Raw genomic sequence first — 20,248 nt, forward strand, 5'->3', positions numbered from 1 at the left:
TATCCTATACCCACCAATGTAAAAGAAGTGTGTGTCGCTCCATTTTGCTTTTTATCCAATCCCAGAGATTTCCCCACTTTGCTTTCTCCCACCCCCTTAACCTACAACCAATGGATTTCATGTAACCTTCCTCCTTTGATTCTAATGTATAAAATAATTTGCAAAATGGCCATTTTCCGTAGCATTTTCTCAATCCGTTGAGACTTTGCTTCCCAGCAACTGTTATCACTTTGGCTCAAATAAACTCTTATAAGCTTTCCCTTAGGCTGGATGTTTTTTCTTTCACATTATGTATAAAGAACAAAGCAATTTAAATTTAGTTTTTAAAAGTTATACTTAAAAAAAAAAGAATAGTTGGTGACCTAAATTATCACACGCCTCAGGCAATTTTTTACTTTCACATATACGTATGCATCCTCAGCACTGCCAACAGCACTCCTTCATTAATTAAATTCTAATTGCTGGAAACGTTCCTGGATCCAACCATCCCCCCATATCAGGAATGGGTTTCCACTCGTTGGCAAAAACGTTTTGACTAAAACCGTTTACACCTGTTAAAACGTAGACATCTCAGTTTTAAGCACACTACTCTAAGCTTTTACCTTAAACTCTTTGAAACATCAACTTGAAATAGACAAGAAGGAGCTCTGCTTCACAGGACATGAAAGAAATATAACAGATTTCAAAATTGGGAAAATAGAGACTCCTAGACAGCGAGGCGGAGCAGAGGCCCGCCCCTGCCTCTACGCTTGCCCCGCGGGTCTCCTCGCTGCCCACGGTCCAGAGGTCTCCCTCGAGGCTTGCGCACTATACACGCCCCGCCCATTCCTAGAAGTGATTGAATCACGACCCGCCCCGGCCAGAGTTTCAACCAACACGCGCGGGCAGTTTGTTGCCTACCGGGAAGTGCTCTCCAGGACTGAAGATAACGCTGGTGTTCCTGACTTTCGATCTTTCTAGTTTAAACCTGAGCGTCTCAGTCCACGGTCCCGCACACGTGACGCCTGGCGGTCACTACGGACGTTGAAGTCCCCGCACCAGCGCCCCACACAGCGGTGAGTCCGGCGACCTGGGGAGACGTCCCGATCCCAGACCGCTTCGCTGCCCGGTGGAGGCTCCGCGGGGGTTTCCGGGTAAACTGAGGCCGTTCGCCCTGTGGTCTCTCCGCCTTCGGTCCGTTAGACCCCGCCTGCCGCGTTGTTTTCCTGCTTAAAACCCTCCACCGGGCGGCCCTCCACGCGCGGTGTGAACTCCGGTGATGGACTCGGGAGATGGAGTCCAGCCGTTGGCGCCCCTCCCCCAGCCGCGCCACGCGGCCCCTGGAGCCCCGCCTCCTCCCTGGGCTGGGGTTCTGCAGACCCTCTCCGCCGCCTACAACCCCCCTCGCCCCAGTTTAATAAGAGGCCCGAATCCCAGGAAAAGGACACTTCAGGGGGATGGGATTTAGGAGGGAACACCGCGGGGTGTCACCAGGTCACCCCCTCACGCGGGGAGGGGCTTTGTGTGAGCGGTGACTGTGAAGGGCCGGCCAGGAAAGCGGTAGAACGAGGGTGTGAGGGGGTCCCGAGAAGGAGGCAGAATGAGATGAGTCCACAGGCGAGAGGGCTAAACGATCTGAACGATCAGTGCGGGGTCGGTAAAGAGGAGGCGGAACAGAGCACGTGGGAGGGACTTGTAAAGCGACGGTGAGACAGAACGAGTGATTCGGGGAAGTAGCCAGAGGACAAGGAAAAGGGAGAAATACAGAGGGAAGGGGGAGCTGCAGAGAGATGAAGGGGAACCTAAAGGGAGAGGGGCCCCTGGTTAGCAGAAGTGAGGGCAACAAACGACAAGGTACTTAAGAGAGATGAGGAGAAGAGTTGGGGGAGCCGAGTGCAGGAACAGAAATGAGGGGGTGGTGACACACCAGAGGGAGATGCAGCTGTGAGAGCTAAGCTGGGGGTGTCAGTGAGTCTGAGCACGAGTGTAACAGGAAAGACAGTGTCACGGGGGAAGCTTCACGGGAGAAAGATGGGGAGCAATCAAACAGATTAGGGAGAAAAGCAACTGAAGAAGAAAGAACTTTCAAGAGTTTTGGGTAACAAGTGCAGGGATGGGAATAAAGAGAAGGGGAGAGATCAGGAGAGAACAGGTGGCACGAGAGGACAGAACTGGAGAGAATTCAGGACAAGAGGGACACACAGATCCATAGACAGAAATACATACTAGCAGAGGAAGAAGGGGAGCCCCTACCTGCATGAGCAGTGAGCGGGTGCAATGTGGGTGATGATATCGTGATATATTGACTTGTGGCTTTATAATCGATTTAATTTAACACGTGCTGCATTTCAGTCACACGGATGAGAATGAGAATTACAAAACTCCAGTTTAATAATACTGTGCATTTAATAATTAATTTCATCACCCAACGGCTTCCATGTGAAACCCTCATACAGCCAGAGGGGAGAGACCTGTGACAGTCAGTCATGGGTCCCTTCTCATTTCCTGGGGTGCATGAGGGACGTGACCTGGGACGAGAAATGACTACTCTGTCACCACACGATGACTTTTCAAGGAATATTGAAAGTATTGCATCCTTTTTTCTTTTACATGGAATTTACTTTTTCCTTTCTACCTCTCCTACATTTGATTCACTGTTTTAATAAAAAAAAGCAAATTGAGATAAATCTTAGTCTGCCTAATTTCTCCTATTTTGTAATAGTCATTAACTTCTGAAATAAGCTCTGGTGACATTGCATTACCAGCTCTTACTCTTTTCTAAATATGAGGTAATCTCAATTTTCTTTTAAACTTTGACCCTAGAAGTAATTATAGTAAAAAAAAAATCTCAAATCGATTTCCCTTCTAATAACATTGTGTCTAGTTTAGATGAGAAGCACTGCATTCTTTCTACTCCTTATCATATTGAAACGTCCACTGGTACTTATTAATAATATTAAGCCAGTTCACTGTGCATTTGGTGAGGATGTCTGTGTGAGAACCTAGCTTGGTGAGTTAGTCTGATATTCAGCAGCTTTTACCTTCCTTTTCCATGAATTGTTAAATTAGTGAGCTGGGAGCTACCAAGTAGCTGTCCCCTGAAGTCCCTCTTGTCCGTTCTCTGAATATGTGGAAGGATGGATGGGGTGGACCAGAAAGTCTGTTCCCATGGAGCCCATCTATTCACAGTGAAGTAATTTGATCAGTGTATTTCCATAATTAACCCTGTTTTCAAATTTTCAGCACCAAAATGTGTGTTCATTATTTTATAGATTGTAACTAATTCTCTGTAATTTCCTGGAAAAGTGGGAGGAAATCCACCCAAGGGGCTCGCCCTGCTAGAAGTTCCCACCCCAACACTCCCCAAAGCTCTCAGGCCTGCTGGAGTCTGAGATCTGTAGCCCAGTGTGACAGGAAACAGGTCCGGGTGGCAAGTCAGCTCCCCCAAGGAGACTTAAAGATGCCATTCCCTGGGCCCCCTGTAGACCTGCAGAACCTTAACTCCTTAGAGTGAGCCCTAATCCCCCAGGGACCTGCATGCTCACTGAAGCTAAAAGTTCCCATCTGGTTCCACCTGTGTCACGTGGGAATTTCAAGGAGTGATATAACCAGCACCTGCCCCCTGGGAGTTGGATCAGAGGTCTGGGTGGAACATCATTGTTGTTTTAATGAGGTGTTCAGGTGATTCTCAAGCAAGGCCAGGGATTAGCTGGGGGCTCCAGGACACAGTTCTGACAGTTGAGAGCAGGCTTTGGTCAAGGGGAGGTAATGGGGTGTTCTGTTGGGCTTGTGGGAGCAGAAGAGCAGGTCACGTTCTCATTGCTGTGGGACTTTGTGGAGGTATGTGTGAGGGGAGGGCAGGTGAAGACAGGAAAGAAATAACTCACAGTTCTGTCTTCACTTAGGAGCTCCTTGTCCCTGACTGTGTCCTGTGAAACCGGGCAGGAGAGGGTGACCTTCTCAGCATTTCAAGGTCAGTTTGCAGGAAGCAGATGAAGGGCCTGTGCCAGTGCCCTTGAAGGCACATTCTCAAGCTGCAGATGTGATTCCTCCCCAGAAAGTCTCCTAAGGCTACAACCCAAAATAGTAGGAGGACAAGGATAAAATGGCTGCTTCTCCGGTAAGCGTTCTGTCCCCGGTCACAGGCTGTGTTTGCTTTTGCCTATATTGCGTGGGGTCGATGCTCGGTGTCCTGAAGAAGGAAAGTGTAGGTGTATGTCCTGTGACTGCAGTGTCAGGGCTGTAGAACAGGGGCAAGAACATGCACAAGCACCCAGGATGCCTCAGTGCTCAGAATAGTTCAGAAAGTTCTGAAAAAAGAAAGTAATTGGAAGCCACTTGATCAATGGATTGGTAAGAAAGACTTACTATTTAAATGCACTATTAGAGTCACAGAACTGGGGAGCTATATGTACATTGAAATTTCCATAAAACTAATGTTTTTATGATCTGATTCAGATTATGATTTCCTTATTTGTTCATTTGTGCCGGTAACGTCACAGCGGTGATGGTGTGTCCTTCCGTGTGCCTTGGTCAGTTGATCCTTCCACCTGATTTTTACTTGGTTGAGGTCCTGTCTTCACTATAAAATTAACATTTTTTTAAATCATCAATAAGGGTCTGGAGGGATTTATAGAGAGATGTGCAAAAACCATCACATTTCATCTGGAAACCCTTTTTTCTTAGTTTCTCTGCTTTGGAAAATGAAGGCTCTCAGCTTTCTTTGCTAGAGATAATTGGCTTTTCCAGTGGAGGTTTTAATTAGTCAGGCCTTGTTCCTGTAAATTTTCATTGTATTCCAAACTCAGGTCACAGACATTCTCTATTTCATCACTTTTTGTGTTTTTAAGAAAGTTTAGGAGAGGCCGGATGGCTCAGTTGTTTAGAGTGAGAGCTCTTAACAACAGGGATGCCGGTTCGATTCCCACATGGGCCAGTGAGCTGCGCCCTCCACAACTAAATTGAAGACAACGAGCTGGCAGAGAGTCAGCCAGATGGCTCAGTTGATTGGAGCGTGAGCTCTTAACAAGAAGGTTGTCAATTCAATTGGGCTGTGCCCCCTGCGACTAAGATTGAAAACGGTGACTGGACTTGTAGCTGAGCTGTGCCCTCCACAACTAGCCTGAAGGACAACGACTTGACTTGGAGCTGATGGGTCCTGGAAAAAACATACAGTGCTCAATTTAAAAAAAAAATTTTTTTTTAATTAAGAAAAGTTTACAAGAATCATATTATTTACGTATTGAAGTGAGGTCAATTTGTAATTTATAGTTCAGCAGAAAAGGTGTGAAAATTTTTTCAAAGAAACAACTCTTATTTTATGTTATTGTGTTTATAAACACAATATAAACACTCTCCCTACTGTGTTTATAAAATACAGAGAATCATCCACAAAGACATTTATGATATTTACAGACTTAAAATAATTGTGATTTCAGCGACGTGAAAATTCCCTTCTGTGTCACTAGTAATGTGCACACAGTTCTCATGTGTCTTTGTGCACATAAAATCTTAACACTATTTGAGCTATTCTTCTTACTTGTTTCTCTTCTGAGTGACAGAAACTGCTATGAATGTTCATGAGGTTTGTCTATGTGTACTAGTCTGGGCCTTTTTGATAAATTCTAGATACAGTTTGGAGAAAAAGCCAACCTCTACCATTTACTGGATGCTTCACAAAATATTCTCATACAAGAGGAAGAATAATATTTTTCTCAGATTACTTATGTTCATTATGAATTAATATCTAAAAAACAAAAAGCTCTCTAGTATACAATAAGTTTTCAAAAAGGACTGTGTTGCTATGCCTCTATGAGAAGTGTAAATTCCATAAAACTCAGTTCTATCTCATATATGAATTTTTCCATTTCCTTCCTCTGTGTTATTGAATAGTGTGACACATGGACCAGACACATTGGTGTCACTAGTCAAAAGTGATTTTGTTAAATGTGGAAACTCAGGCCCCACCCCAGGACTCCTCAGTCAGAATCTGCATTTTTACAACAGTCCAGTTCCTTGTTGTCCACGTGAAAATTTGAGAAGTACTTTGCATTTCTAACTCACCAAGACATTTCCAACCACAAAATGTACACAATGTATCCTGTATGATACAAGTACAACACTAAAAAACCCGTATGCCTGTGTTGATTCCTGAAAATTTATCTTACAGAAAAGGGAAAGTCTGTACAGTTGTTTGTGGATCATAGGTCATCCTCCTTTCTCAGAGTTGGAAAATATGCTAGAGAATATTACTGTCAGTGACCTTACCGTTTAGTTCTAGATACTCTCCTAGGTCAAAACCAGTTCTCTTAACTCTGTTCTCATACTGGGTCACGTTATAACCTTGTCGGTGGCCATGTGGTAAATATATCTTTTGTTTCAGGGACGGTTGACATTCAGGGATGTGGCCATAGATTTCTCTCAGGAGGAGTGGGAATGTCTGCACCCAGCTGAGCGGAAACTGTACACGGAAGTGATGCTGGAGAACTACAGGAACCTGTGCTCCCTGGGTGAGGGTGACTTCCTTCCAGAACCCCACCGCAGGGTTGTGTTTCCTTCATCAGTACAGTGTCTCCTGGGAGCTTCTGCTTTGTGTGGTAGAGTTTCAGATCCCGGCTCCGAGGAACAAACGGGGGGTTTGCTGGTATAGAAAAGAAGTCTTCATGATGCCCTTGGAATGGAACTCAGGATCTGAAAACGTTCCATGTTGTCCAGTAAAGGTGCTTTCAGAAAAGAGTGTTTTGGGGGAATCCTTTTTAGAATATTCTAATTTTCTGCAATGTCCTTTCTTCTCAGCTGAGCACATACTGGATGGGAAATTGGAGAATCTCCATCAAAACTCATGTTCCTTTTTCTAATAAACAGGTCTTGCTGTCTCTAAGCCAGACCTGGTCATCTTTTTGGAGAGAATGAAGGAGGCCTGGGATGTGAAGCGAAAAAAGACAGTGTCCATCCTCCCAGGTAGGTGGGAATGAAGGAGGCAGATGACACAGGTGAGAGGGCCCAAGGTCCCGGAGGAGCCAGACCTTAAGATGTGGTTTGGGAAGCTCCGCTTCAGTGGAAAGGATGTGAGAAGCCCAGGTTTCTGTCTGTTGCTGTCACAGAGGGACAGTCCTGTCCAACACGTCCCATGTTCCACATCCTCTAGGGACGGTCCTCCTGCTCAGTGATCTGGGTCCCACTGCAGTGAGGGCCGACGTCCTCCCCCTGGACTGTGGGGGCCGCCCTGGTGTGGCTATTGTTCCATTGCCTCGGGGGCCGGGGAAAATCTGTGCTCTCTGCTGAGGAATTCTCCCTGAGGCCATTTTTATTTATTTTATTTTTTGTTAGTTTCAGGTGTACAAAGCAATGTAATAGCTAGATATTTAAACCCCTTATAAGTGATAACCCACCCCCCAAGCTACTACCCCTCTGACAACTTTATAGCTGTTACAATACCATCGACTATCTTTCCTTTGTACTCCACATCCTGTGACTATATATACCTACATATTTAGTTATAGTTGACAGTCAACATTATTCTACTTCAGCTTCAGGTGTATAGCGCATTGGTCAGGCATCTACACAGTCTATGAAATGATCCCCTGACAAGTCCAGTGCCCATCTGGCACCTTACATGATCTTTACAGCACTGTTGATTATATTTCCCATGCTGTATTAACTACCAATTTGTATTTCTTCACCTTTTCACCCTGCCCCCAACCCCATTCCCATCCATCACCCTGATAGATCTAGTACCTATCTTGCACCATACCTAGTTATTACAAATTATCGACTATATTCCTTATGTTATGCCCTACATCGCCATGACTACTGGGTAACAACCAATTTGTACTTCTTAATCCCTTCCCCTTTTCACTCATCCTTACCCCCCTCCCATCTTAAGAATCCCTCTAAGGTTCCTTGTAATACTGGATTGGTGGTGATGAACTCCTTCACCTTTTTCTTGTCTGGGAAGCTCCTTATCTGTGCTTCAATTCTAAATGATAGCTTTGCTGGGTAGCGTAATCTTAGTTGTATATCGTTACTTTTCATCACTTGGAATATTTACTGCCACTCCCTTCTTGCCCGCAAAGTTTCTGTTGAGAAATCAGCTGCCAGTCTTATGGGGGCTCCCTTGTAGGTAACTAACTGCTATTCTCTTGCTGCTTTTAAGATTCTCTCTTTGTCTTTAACCTTTTGCATTTTAATTATGATGTGTCTTGGTGTTCGCCTCTTTGGATTTAATCTTGTTTGGGACTCTGTGCTTTTTGGGCTTGTATATCTATTTCCTTCAGCAGGTTAGGGAAGTTTTCTGTAATTATTTCTTTAAATAATAAAGGAATTTTTCAATTCCTTGCTTTCTCTCTTGTCCAACGTAATGCAAATGTTGATACGCTTGATATTGTCCCAGAGGCCCCTTAAACTCTCCTCAGTTCTTTGGTTCCTTTTTCTTTTTGCTGTTCTGGTTGGGGGTTTTCTGCTACCTTATCTTCCACATCACTGATTGGATCCTCTGCTTCATGTAATCTCCTGCTGATTCCCTGTAATATAGTCTTCATTTCCATTATTGTATCCTTTACTTCTGACTGGTTCTTTTTCATGGTTTCCATCTTCCTTTTTATGCTTCCTATCTCTCTCTGTTGAAGTTCTCCCTGAGATCATTGAACATTCTTATAACCAGTGTTTGGAACTCTGTGTCTGATAGATTGCGTATCTCCATTTTGCTTAGTTCTTTTTCTGGAGCTTTGTTCTGTTATTTGAGACATGTTTCTTTGTCTCCCCATTTTGGCCTCTTCCCTTTGTTTGTTACTATGTATTAGGTAGGGCTGCTATGTCTTCCGGTCTTAGTAGAGTGGACTTATATAGTACGTGTTCTGTGTGGTTCAGTAGCACAGTCTTCCCTGAAGCCATTTTTAAAATTCTATTCTTGCCTCACGTTAGGAGTTTGTGAAGGAAGTTGTGGAGGTCCTGGAATTTGCCGCAGAAATCCCAGGGGCACTGGAGTCACATGTCACACAATTTCTGCTTGGCAATTTCTAATCCTAAGGAGGCTCAAACATGACCCTGCAAAGTTCAGACTCAGTAATTTCATCTCAGCACAAGGCACCTCCTAAAGTGAGAAACCATCAATCTTGGTTTCACTTGAAAATGTCTTTTTGCTTTTTATGAACTAACATTAGAAATTTTGAGTCTGTATCCCCAATTCCTCCATGTTAGAATAGTTTAATGTACCTGTTTACCTCACAGAATTTTTAAATGAATTAATGCCATAGGGAAGCTTAGAACATTGCCCACTGTATAGGAATGTCTCCATTGTTCCCTGATTTCTTTTTTGTTTCCCCCCCTTTCTTCCACCTCTTCCCCGCCCCGACTCTGGTTCAAGCCAGTTCAAGCTGTTGTTTCTCAGTCTGGTTGTATAGGACACAGCTCCCTATCCCATGCTGGTATTATGAGCTGAGGCAGTCGTTCATCAGTTGTCGGTCGGCCGCTCACAGCACCTCATGGCAGCTCTCACCGGCTGCCAGCTGCTCACACTGGCTGCTGGCCACCAGCCACTCATGCTGACTACCGGCCACTCATGGCAGCCCACACCAACCTCCAGCTGCTCACACCACCCCAACTCCAGGGAGAGCTGTTGTTCACAATCTTAGCTGTAGAGGGTGCAGCTCACTGGCCCATGTGGGAATCCAACCGGCAACCTCAGCATTAGGAGCACAGGGCTCCAACCGCCTGAGCCACTGGGCCGGCCCTGTTCCCTGATTTCTTAATGACTAACATGTTATAATTCTTTCTTGTTGAGTCCAAAGCTGCCTGGGCTTGTATCTTGTATGTTTTCACTTTCTGATTAGATCTTTGTTAGATTAGTGATTTTAGTTTCAGAAGTGCTGATAACAAGGTGCTCAAATGAACTCCTTCAGTGAGAAATGAGTTGTAAAATTATTAGGTTCCCATATTTCCGGAAACGTTTGCTCCCTCAATTTCCGTTTACTTCAGGCAAAAAGTAATCATGAGGTTTGTCACCTGCCTTCCTCAGCATGTTTCTCAATAATGGTGTACATTAATCTCAAATGTCTATTTTATAGATCACTCATTCTGTGATATTTGATACTTTTTTGTTGTACCTTTATTTAGAAATGAAGGGGTTTTTTTGTGCTCTATATGATGCATTACAGTGTGTATTTTCTGTAAGAATAGTAGCAATATATTGATAACCTAATAAATTTCTACAATGCCATTTCCATGCTTATTTTATTAAAATTTTTCCTTAGAGTTGTTTATGAATGATTCTAATGCATTGTCTGTGAAATCTTCCTGTCCTACAACACGTATTCCGATGATTCAGAATGCTTGCTGTTCATGGGGCCACACTCAGTGGAGGCTGAGTTCTATAGAAGCATTCTCTTCAATAGTACATCTGTGTAGTGTTAAGAATTCGTGGGACCATTGCCTTTTATTCTCAATTTACAATTCCATAACAGTGCATTTCCTTTTTTATGATAGTTTTCCGCCAATTTAGTTACTTGCATTTTTGGTTGTTATATATATATATATGTAATGAATGTCAGTGACAGTTTTCAGCTCAGTACACTTTTTATTTATTTATTTATTTGTTTGTTTATTTATTTATTTTTTAATTTATTGGGGTGACAATTGTTTGTAAAATTACATAGATTTCAGGTGACAGTACACTTAAGACAATGTGGGGTTTGATTCACATATGAATCAGGCATCTGTCTATTGCCTGTTAAAATTATATGCATGTCTATCTATATCATTTTACCCCAACTTTGTGCATGATCCATCTTGTTCATTTCTTTGGTTAGTGGTCAGTGCTTTTTTTATCATGCATATTTAAGTAGTTGTTGAAACAGTCTTAGTTTTACATCTATTTACTGCTGATTTTATATTCTCTTTGTGAGAGAACCACTTTTTTAAATTGAAGGTAATTTTTGAAATGTTTTATAACTGTATCTCTTTTAGATAATTACTTTTCATTTTCAATTTTGGTAAAAACATGACTCAAATTCTACCCTCTGTAACTACAGTCCACTCATGTTAAGTATATTCACACTGTTGTGCACCTGGAAATTTCCATTTTGCAAAATTGACTCAATACCCATTAAACAACCACTTTGTCCTTTCCCTTCACCCCAACCCCCTGGCTGCTACCCTTTTTGTTCTGTGAGGAGGACTTCATTAGGTGACTCACAGAAGTGGACTTTTATAGTATCTGTGCTTTGTGGCTTGTGAGCTTTATTGAAATGTCCTCAAGGTTTGTCTACGCAGTATCAGGTGAGAGCATATGTTTCTGTTTTAAGGCAGAATAGTATTCCGTTTTATGTATATGCTACATTTTCTAAACCTGATCATTTATCGATGGCCATTTGGGTTGCTTCCACCTATTACAGGCTTTTTGAAGTCTCTTGGAAATGTACTCAAAAGTGGGAAGACTGCATCATAGCCCGATTCTATTTTTAATTTTTTGAGAGACCTTTATATCGTTTTTCATAGTGTTTGCACCAATTGATATTTCATCCAGCTGTTCATAAAGGTCCAATTTCTCCACATTTTTGACAACACTTGATATTTTTTGTGTTTCTTTGATAGTGGTCTTCCGAACTGGTGTGCAGTGATAATTGTGGGGTTTTTTGATAGCAGACATAAACATGTATGTGCTCGTATGAGCACAATGATCCACTGTAAAGATATACGGACATGTGATCAGATATTTCGGAGAAGCAGAAGACTGAGGAGGACTTTCATGTTAAGAGCATTTTAGGTCACTGCAAAATGGAAAAGTTACAGAGAATTCCCACATGCCCCTCCCACATGCACAGCCTTCCCCTTCCCAGCGGTACATTTGTTACATAAATGAAGCTACATTGACATGTCATTGTCACCCAGAGTTCATAGTTCACCTTGGGGTTCACTGTGGGGGCTATCCATTCTGAACGTGTGGACACATGATGATGTGTCATACAGTGTAGTGTCACAGCTCTGAATATTCTCTTTGTTCTACCTGTTCATCGTTCCTTCCCCTAAACCTGGCCCTCAGTGATCTTTTTACTGTCTCTGTCATTTTGTCTTTTCTAGAATGTCATAGCTGGAAACATAGAGTATATGTCCTTTTCAGATTGGCTTTTTTCACTTAATATGTGTCTAGGTTTCCTCCACGCCTTTTCGTGGCTTGTTACTATATTTCTCTATAGCACTGAATAATATTCCATTGTCAGTATGCACCATATTCAGTCATCAGTTCACCTCTTGGCAGATATCTTGGTTGCTTCCTAGTTTTGGAAATTATGGATAAAGCTGCTGTGAAGATGCATGTGTGGGCTATTGGATGGATAAACATTTTCAACTCTTTGGGTAACTACTGAGGAGCACAGTTTATTGTGTAAGAACCACCAAAGTGTGTACCCAAGAGACTGCGGCATTTTGCGTTCCCACCCGCAGTGAATGAGAGTTCCTGCTGCTCCACGTCCTCACCAGCACTTGGTGTTGTCCGTGTTCTGGGTTCTGGCCCCTCCTAATAGGTGTGTAGTGGTGTTTAGTTTGCTATGTGTTTAATTTTCGTTGTTTTCATGTGCATTTTCCTGGTGACATATGATGTGGAGCATCTTTTTATGTATTATTTTGCCTTCTGTATATCTTGTCTAGTGTGTTGTCTGTTTAGGGCTTTGGCTCATTTTTCAATCATGTTGGTAGTTTTCTCATCAGTCAGTTTGAAGACTTCTTTATGTGTTTTATGTGTTTTGCATAGTAGACCTTTACAGGTAAGTCTTTGCATATATTCTTTCCCAGTCTGTGACTTCTCGTTTTTACTTTTGATGAGGATGACTCATTTATTTTTGCTTCTTAATATTTGGTTTCTAACATGGGATTTCAGAACTTAATATTATGGATTGCAAAAACAAAAGCTTGTTTAAGAAGCTTGTTTGCCGTGAAAAAAGTCTGAAGTGTATGAAACTAAGTTTATATTTAATAACATGTAAATTCCAATTCCAGCTGTGTTCATTCCTGGAATAAACACATAATGAGTCATGGGCTGATGGAGAAGAGTTTACAGAAAAATTTTCTGACAATATTATGTCACCTCTAATGAAATCTTTTAATTCATTGGATTTTTTTTTTGATTTTTAAAAATAAATTTAATTTTTCAATTATAGTTCATATACAATTCATTCTTAATTGTATAGCACCATCAAAGTTGGCCTTTTTTTTCTCTCAAGTTTTTCTCATTATTTTGGGGTTTTCTGCATTGTAAAAATAATACAAGCGGGGGCGGCAGTACATCTGGCAAAAAAAAAAAAACACTAATAATACAAGCTGTTACAAAAATTGGAACAGTAGGAAGACATTAAAATTTTATTGTGGGCCAAAATATGATCAACTATTTATTTGTTTATTTCTATTAAAGCATAGTTGACGTGGAATATTATATTAGTTTCAGTTGTACAACATGGTGATTCTTCATTTACATATGTTATGAAGTGACCACCATGCTGAGTCAAGTATCTATGTGTTACTTGACAAAGGTATCACAATATCGTTGGCTATATTCCCTATGCTACATTACATCCTGTGCCTTACCCATTTCATAACTAGATGTTTATACCTCTGTATCCCCTTCACCTTTTTCACCTTTCCTTATGGCCCTCTCTTCTCTGGCAACAATCAGTAAATTGTCTGTATCTGTGAATTTTTTCTGATTTATGTGTTTGTTTTTAGTTTTTAGATTCTACATATCAGTGAAATCGTATGTCTGACTTATCTCACTTAGCATACTGTGTTTCCCCGAAAATAAAACCTATCCGGACTATCAGCTCTAATGCATCTTTTGGAGCAATAATTAATAAAAGACCTGGTATTATATTATATTATATTATAGTATATTATAGTATATTATAGTATATTATAGTATATTATACTAAGTATTATAGTACTATAATATAGTACTGTACTATAGTATAGTACATTTATATTATATAAGACCCAGTCTTATATTAAAATAATAGACTGGGTCTTATATTAATTTTTGCTCCAAAAGACGCATTACAGCTGATGTTCTGGCTAGGTCTTATTTTTGGGGAAACTCGGTAGTACCCTCTAGGTCCATCCTTGATGTTGCCACTGGCAGGATTTCCATCTTTCCACTGGCTGAATAACATTCCATTGTGTACATTCATGAGACCTTTATCCATTGATCTATCCATGGACATGTAGATTGCTTTCATATCTTGTCTATTGTAAGTAATGTTGCAGTAGTTGTAGGGGTGCATATATCTTTTCAAATTAGTGTTTTGGTACTGTTTGGATACATGTCTGGAAGTGGAATTGCTGGGTCATGTCGTAGTTGTGTGTAAATTTTTTGAGAAACCTCCGTACTGTTTTCGCTGCACCAATTTTTACATACATGTGATTGTCACAGCTTCTTGTTGAATTCATTGTTTTATCATTGTATAATGTCCTTCTTTGTGTTGTGACAGTTTTTGACACTTAGTGTGAATATCTCTGATATTGGTGTAGACATTTGTGCTTTTTATTGGTAACCGTTGGTATTGAATACCTTTCCCATATTTTTACTTATGTGCTGTGTCCTCACATCTAAAATGAGTCTCTTATCGGCAGAAAGTGTTGGATTTTATTTTTTAATCCATTCAGCCAACTTATGTCTTTTGATTGGGGGAGTTTTAATCTGTTTTCATTTCAACTAATATTTTTAAACTAATACTTTTTTTTTTTTTAATTTATTTTAAGTGTTTTTTCAGGACCCATCAGCTCCAAGTCAGGTAGTTGTTTCAATCTAGTTGTGGAGCGCGCGGCTCACGTAGGCCCGTGCAGGGATTGAACCGGCAACCCTAGTGTTACGAGCATTGTGCTCTAACCAATTGAGCTAACCTGCCACCCTAAACTAATAATTTTAAAGTTATGAAAGTGTATTTTGAATTCTTGATCAGGTAATTAATAGCTCTGTTAATTTAGGGCCAATGTCTGGAGATTTAGTTTGTTTGTCTGATTGGACCATGTTTTTCTGTTTCTTTGTATGCCTTGTGATCTTTTGTTGACCTTTGGGAGAAGAAACAGCCACCATCACAGGCTTTGTAGACCTCCTTTGTATAGGAGAACACATGCAACTGGCAGCTGTGCTTGAAATTCTGAGGCCTGCCAAACCGGATCTGGGGATGTTTGTTCTCAGTGTTTTTTTAGTGTAATTTTCCACTTTAAAATGTTTTCTGTTTCTTCTTTAGAGGCAGTGGTATCTTCCTATCCTTGATGTTTGTCTTCAGTACTGCAGCCTTTGTGGCATTTGAATAACCGTGTTTCTCCAAAAATAAGACCTAGCCGGACAATCGGCTCTAATGTGTCTTTTGGAGCAAAAATTAAGACCCAGTCTTATTTTGCTGTAATATAAGAACCAGTCTTATGTAATATAAGACCATGTATAATATAGTAAAATATAATATAATTAATATGATATAATACCGGATGTTATATTAATTTTTGCTGTAAAAGACGCATTAGAGCTGATTGTCCAGCTAGGTCTTGTTTTCGGGGAAATAGGGAATCACTCATCTTTTTTCTTAGCAGCTGCCACAATGCATTCACAGTGCACTAGCATTCCCTTAGCACTCGGTCATGAGAAGATAAATTAGTTCCTCAGGTGGCTGTAAAAAAGCGCATCCATTGGACACGAAGTACACTCATCTGTTTCCCTCCTGAGAAGAAACTGGGAATTGGGGTTTTCTCATAACATTGCCATATGTACCAGGAAGGGTGATCAGCTATTAGCTACTGTTGGCAAATATAAGCAACTTTTCTTCCCTCTTTGATGTGACTCTTGATGTGGTTTGCCTTCCTGAGCATGGTTTCTGAGTACTCAGAAAGCTAATTGGGTCAGTAATTCTTGTTAAGTTCATGTCTCCATGGAGGATGGAAGTTTTGGTGCTTCCTCGTATGCCATCTTGTTAAGTCCTGTAATCAGTATTAAATTTGTACATTAGAATTTAACGTATATTTACCTGTATGTAATATGAGTGATAATTTATTTGCTGTCTTTCAGCTGTGTCTTCTGAGGACACCTTGGACTTGTTGCCAAACCCAAGCATAGGAGATTCATTCCACAAAATGCTACTGGTAAGATATGGAAGGTGCTGCCTTGACAATCTGCACTTAATGAAAGACTGGGAGTGTGAGGTGGAGTGTGAAGTGCAGAAGGATGTTATGATGGACATAACCAAACTGGGACAGTTACTCATAGTAAAATCCTGTTGCCAAGAGAGATCAAAGATATAAGACATGTTGTGAAACTCTGCACTTTAAGGCAGTTACATTAGCAGATCACTTGTTTCAGAAAATGATTTTCTAAAGATGTATATTCTCTGAAAGGAAATGTAGAGTATATGAGAATTTACCTAATCCATGGTATGAATAATCATTTGAATCACTTCAAATGTAGGATTAGATTAAATATTCAGTCAAACATTTCTAAAAATCAGATTTAAAAATGAAGATACAAATTCTAAATTTGATCAATTTAACAATCTCTTAACTAGGGTTTCATTATTCTTTCATTGAGAAATACGCCCTCCTTGTTCCAAATTCTGTAGTAATCATGAATGTGGGAAGATCTTGGTAGAAGCATTATGGTTCCATAGGTATGGAGTATTTGGGAACTTTATATGTTTAATGAAATTAGAGCCTTCACTAAAGGCCTTTCTGTCTTTGTTGATTACCAGAGTACGTGTAATGAAGAGAGAAGTTATCAATTCAGTGAATCTTGGAAAAACTTTAAACAAGGGTCAGATCCTAATAAACATCGGACAATTCAGTTTCCAGGGAACCATTGTACACATGGGAAAGTCTTTGATGAAAGGCCAAATCTTGTACATCAAAGTAGTTATATTATAGAGAAGTCAAACAAATGTAGTGAATATGACAAGCCTTTGAACCAATCAGTAAAACTTACTGAACTTGAGAATATTCATACTGGGGTGGAACCTTACAAATGTAATCCATGTGGGAGAGTCTTTAGTCGATTATCTAGTCTAAACAGACATAGGAAAATCCATACTGGAGAGAAGCCTTTCAAATGTAGAGAATGTGGTAAAGCCTTTATTCAGCGTGCAAAACTTACTGGACATGAAAGAATTCATACTGGAGAGAAGCCTTACAAATGTAGAGAGTGTGGTAAAGCCTTTAGTTGGCGTTCATGTTGTATTAGACATGAGATGATTCATACTGGAGAGAAGCCTTACAAATGTAGAGAATGTGGTAAAGCCTTTATTCAGCATTCACAACTCACTGTACATATGAGAATTCATACTGGAGAGAAGCCTTACAAATGTGAAGAGTGTGGCAAAGCCTTTACTCAGCGTTCAGCTCTTACTGCACATCAGAGAATTCGTGCTGGAGTGAAGCCTTTCAAATGTAATGAGTGTAGCAAAGATTTTAGTGTGCGGGCCAGCCTAACTACACATCTGGTAATGCACAGTGGAGAGAAACCTTACAAATGTAGTGAGTGTGGCAAAGCCTTTCGTGTGCATTCACACCTGACTAGATATCAATTTATCCATAGTGGAGAGAAACCTTACAAATGAGTGGGGAAAAAACTTTATTGAGCAGTCAAGCCTAAGTACACATGTGGTAATACATAGTGGAGAGAAACCTTACCAATGTAGCGAGTGTGGCAAAGCCTTTAGTGTGCATTCACACTTGACTAGACATCGGGTTGTCCACAGTGGAGAAAAACCTTACAAATGCAATGTGTGTTGCAAAAACTTTAGTGAGCGTTCAAGCCTAACTTACCATGTGGTAATGCATAGTGGAGAGAAACCTTACAAATGTAATGAGTGTGGCAAAGCCTTTCATGTGCGTTCACACTTAACTAGACATCAGTAATTCATTGTCAAGAGAAACCTTACAAATGTAATGAGTGTGGCAAAGACTTTAGTGAGCTGTCTGCCCTAACTAGACATCAAGTAATCCATAGTGGAGAGAAACCTTACAAATGTGATGAGTGTGGCAGAGCCTTTAGGTTGCATTCACACCTAACTCGACATCACGTAATCCACAGTGGTGAGAAACCTTGACAATGTAATGAGTGGCAAAGCCATTAGTGTGAGTTCAAGCCTAACTTACCATGAGATAACTCCATACTGGCAAGACACCTTACAAGTGTACTGGAGTGAAACGCTCTTAGGTATCGTCTTAAACTCTAGGTTCACTCAATAGTTCCTAGTTGCACATAGAGTGAGTATGGCAAAAGTTTAAATCAGAGCTCACTCTTTACTAGATACGAGAACATAAATTCTCGAGAGAAACTACACAAATTAATGTGTGGCAAGGTTTTTACCCAAGAGTCAAAGGTTGGGAATTGTTGGAGCCATACCTCACACGTGCAAAGAGTGCAAAGCCGTTACTTTGAGTTTGAGTATTACGCAACAACAAAGACTTCATAGTGAAGCATAATTATGTAAATGTATGTGGCAAAACCTTTGTTCAAGCCTCACAATTCACGAGACATCAGAATGTACGTCTTTGAGAGAACCCATGCAAAAGTGTGTGTGTTAATGCTTTTACCCAAAGAACGAAAGTGTGGGACTCAGAGGATTCATACTGGAGAGCAAACTTACAAATGGAGTAATGTCATAGGCTCTTCACCAAATGTCTACACCTTTGGAGTAATGACAGAGTTCATGCAAGACAGAAACTACACTAATATTCTGAACATGGAAGTACTTCTAAGAAACAGTATGTCCTCAGGATTCGCCCAAGAATTCATAATGGGGAGAATCCTTACAAATATATTGGACATAGTAAAATTTTTAGTTAATTCTCACTACCGACCACATGGTCAAGAATATATACTAGGAATAACTCTAGTACTCTGAGATTAACTTGAGACATTACATGCTATGGAAAATTTACAAATAAAGCTATGTTAAAACTCATGACATGTTGTATACCACAGGAACAAGGATGTACACAAACAGCCCGTTATCTTTAGTATCTATGATGTTTAGTTATTTGAGTTTTCTGGAAGAGACTAAATTACTATTTATGAATTTTAATCTGAAGTTAAGAGTCTCTTGAACATATGCCTTCCTTACTACACTTTCATACAACAAAACAACCTACTTCATTAGGCATGGTTCATTCATATCCATGTTCCCTGGAAACACAAGGACACTGAGTATCAGATTCATATATTGTATAAATTAGCATCAGGAAGGGTAGGGTAATGTAAAACTATGTTCTTAGTCTTCATACTTTCTAGGCTCAGGGTGCCCGTCTCTAGACAGGTCCACGTAGGTCATAGGAAAGAATGCTGTATCAGCTGAGCATGAAACAGGCAGATGTTAAGCGAGCAGCTGGGCTTTTCATGGGAGGAGTGGTAGGTTACGGGGGGCGGGGGGGAGGTGATTACACGGTACAAACAATGCAGAAGAAACGGTGACTTAAATGGCAATAACTGATGTATATCAAAGTGTAATGAAAAATTTGTATTACTTCTGGGAATTGGAGAGAGCAGTTATCTCAGAGGGGAGCTTAAATCAAAAGAAACAGAATGGTGTGTGCGTGGGTGTGATTCACATTCAGGTGTTGACATTACCTTTGGCCTATGTTATTGTGAATATGTCTTAGGTCTTAATGAATAAAGTTAATCATTTTTCATAGCCCTGAGTGAATCATGTTACTTGTACCAACAGTTTTATACCTCTAATATAGGGTAATTCATACCAAATGAGCAGTGGAGGAGAGAGGTTCAAGGTGATGGATTAGGTAGACACTAAGCCTACTGCATCCCAGGATCATACCAGAATTACAAATAAATTATAGAACAATCAACCTCAAGAATCATCTGAAGACGAGCTGAACAGAACCCCTGTAACTAAGGATATGAAGAAGATGCAATATTGACACTGGTCGGAGGGGGAAAGATGCAAAGTGGGCTGACCCCTAGCCCACAGATAATGGTTGAACACTGAGAGGGATACTGTGGCAGAGGTCCCTCCTGAAGAGGGAGGGGTCCTAGCTTCACACTGGGCTCCCCAGCCAAGTGGTCCTGTGCTAGGAAGAGAAACTCCCAAGCCAGCTGGCAGTCAAAATCAGCGAGGACTCTATCTGCCCTCGTAGTGGGGTGGAGTGCAGCTGGAAAGCCAGACGCCCTCTTTTTTTTTTTTTTTAAGATTTTATTGGGGAAGGGGAACTGTATTTCCAGGACTTTATTGGGCAACAGTGTGTTTTTCACAGGACCCATCAGATCCAAGTCAAATTGTCCTTC

The 20,248-nt window shown here is 40.8% G+C and overlaps 1 pseudogene; it reads left to right on the forward strand.

The window, feature by feature from the left end:
- The first annotated feature begins 877 nt into the window (after positions 1–877).
- Positions 878–19,409, forward strand: LOC117035413 (zinc finger protein 737-like; annotated as a pseudogene).
- The last annotated feature ends 839 nt before the right edge of the window (positions 19,410–20,248 follow it).

The sequence above is a fragment of the Rhinolophus ferrumequinum genome, chromosome 15 (assembly GCF_004115265.2).
Source record: "Rhinolophus ferrumequinum isolate MPI-CBG mRhiFer1 chromosome 15, mRhiFer1_v1.p, whole genome shotgun sequence".
NCBI classification, from domain to species: Eukaryota; Metazoa; Chordata; class Mammalia; order Chiroptera; family Rhinolophidae; genus Rhinolophus; species Rhinolophus ferrumequinum.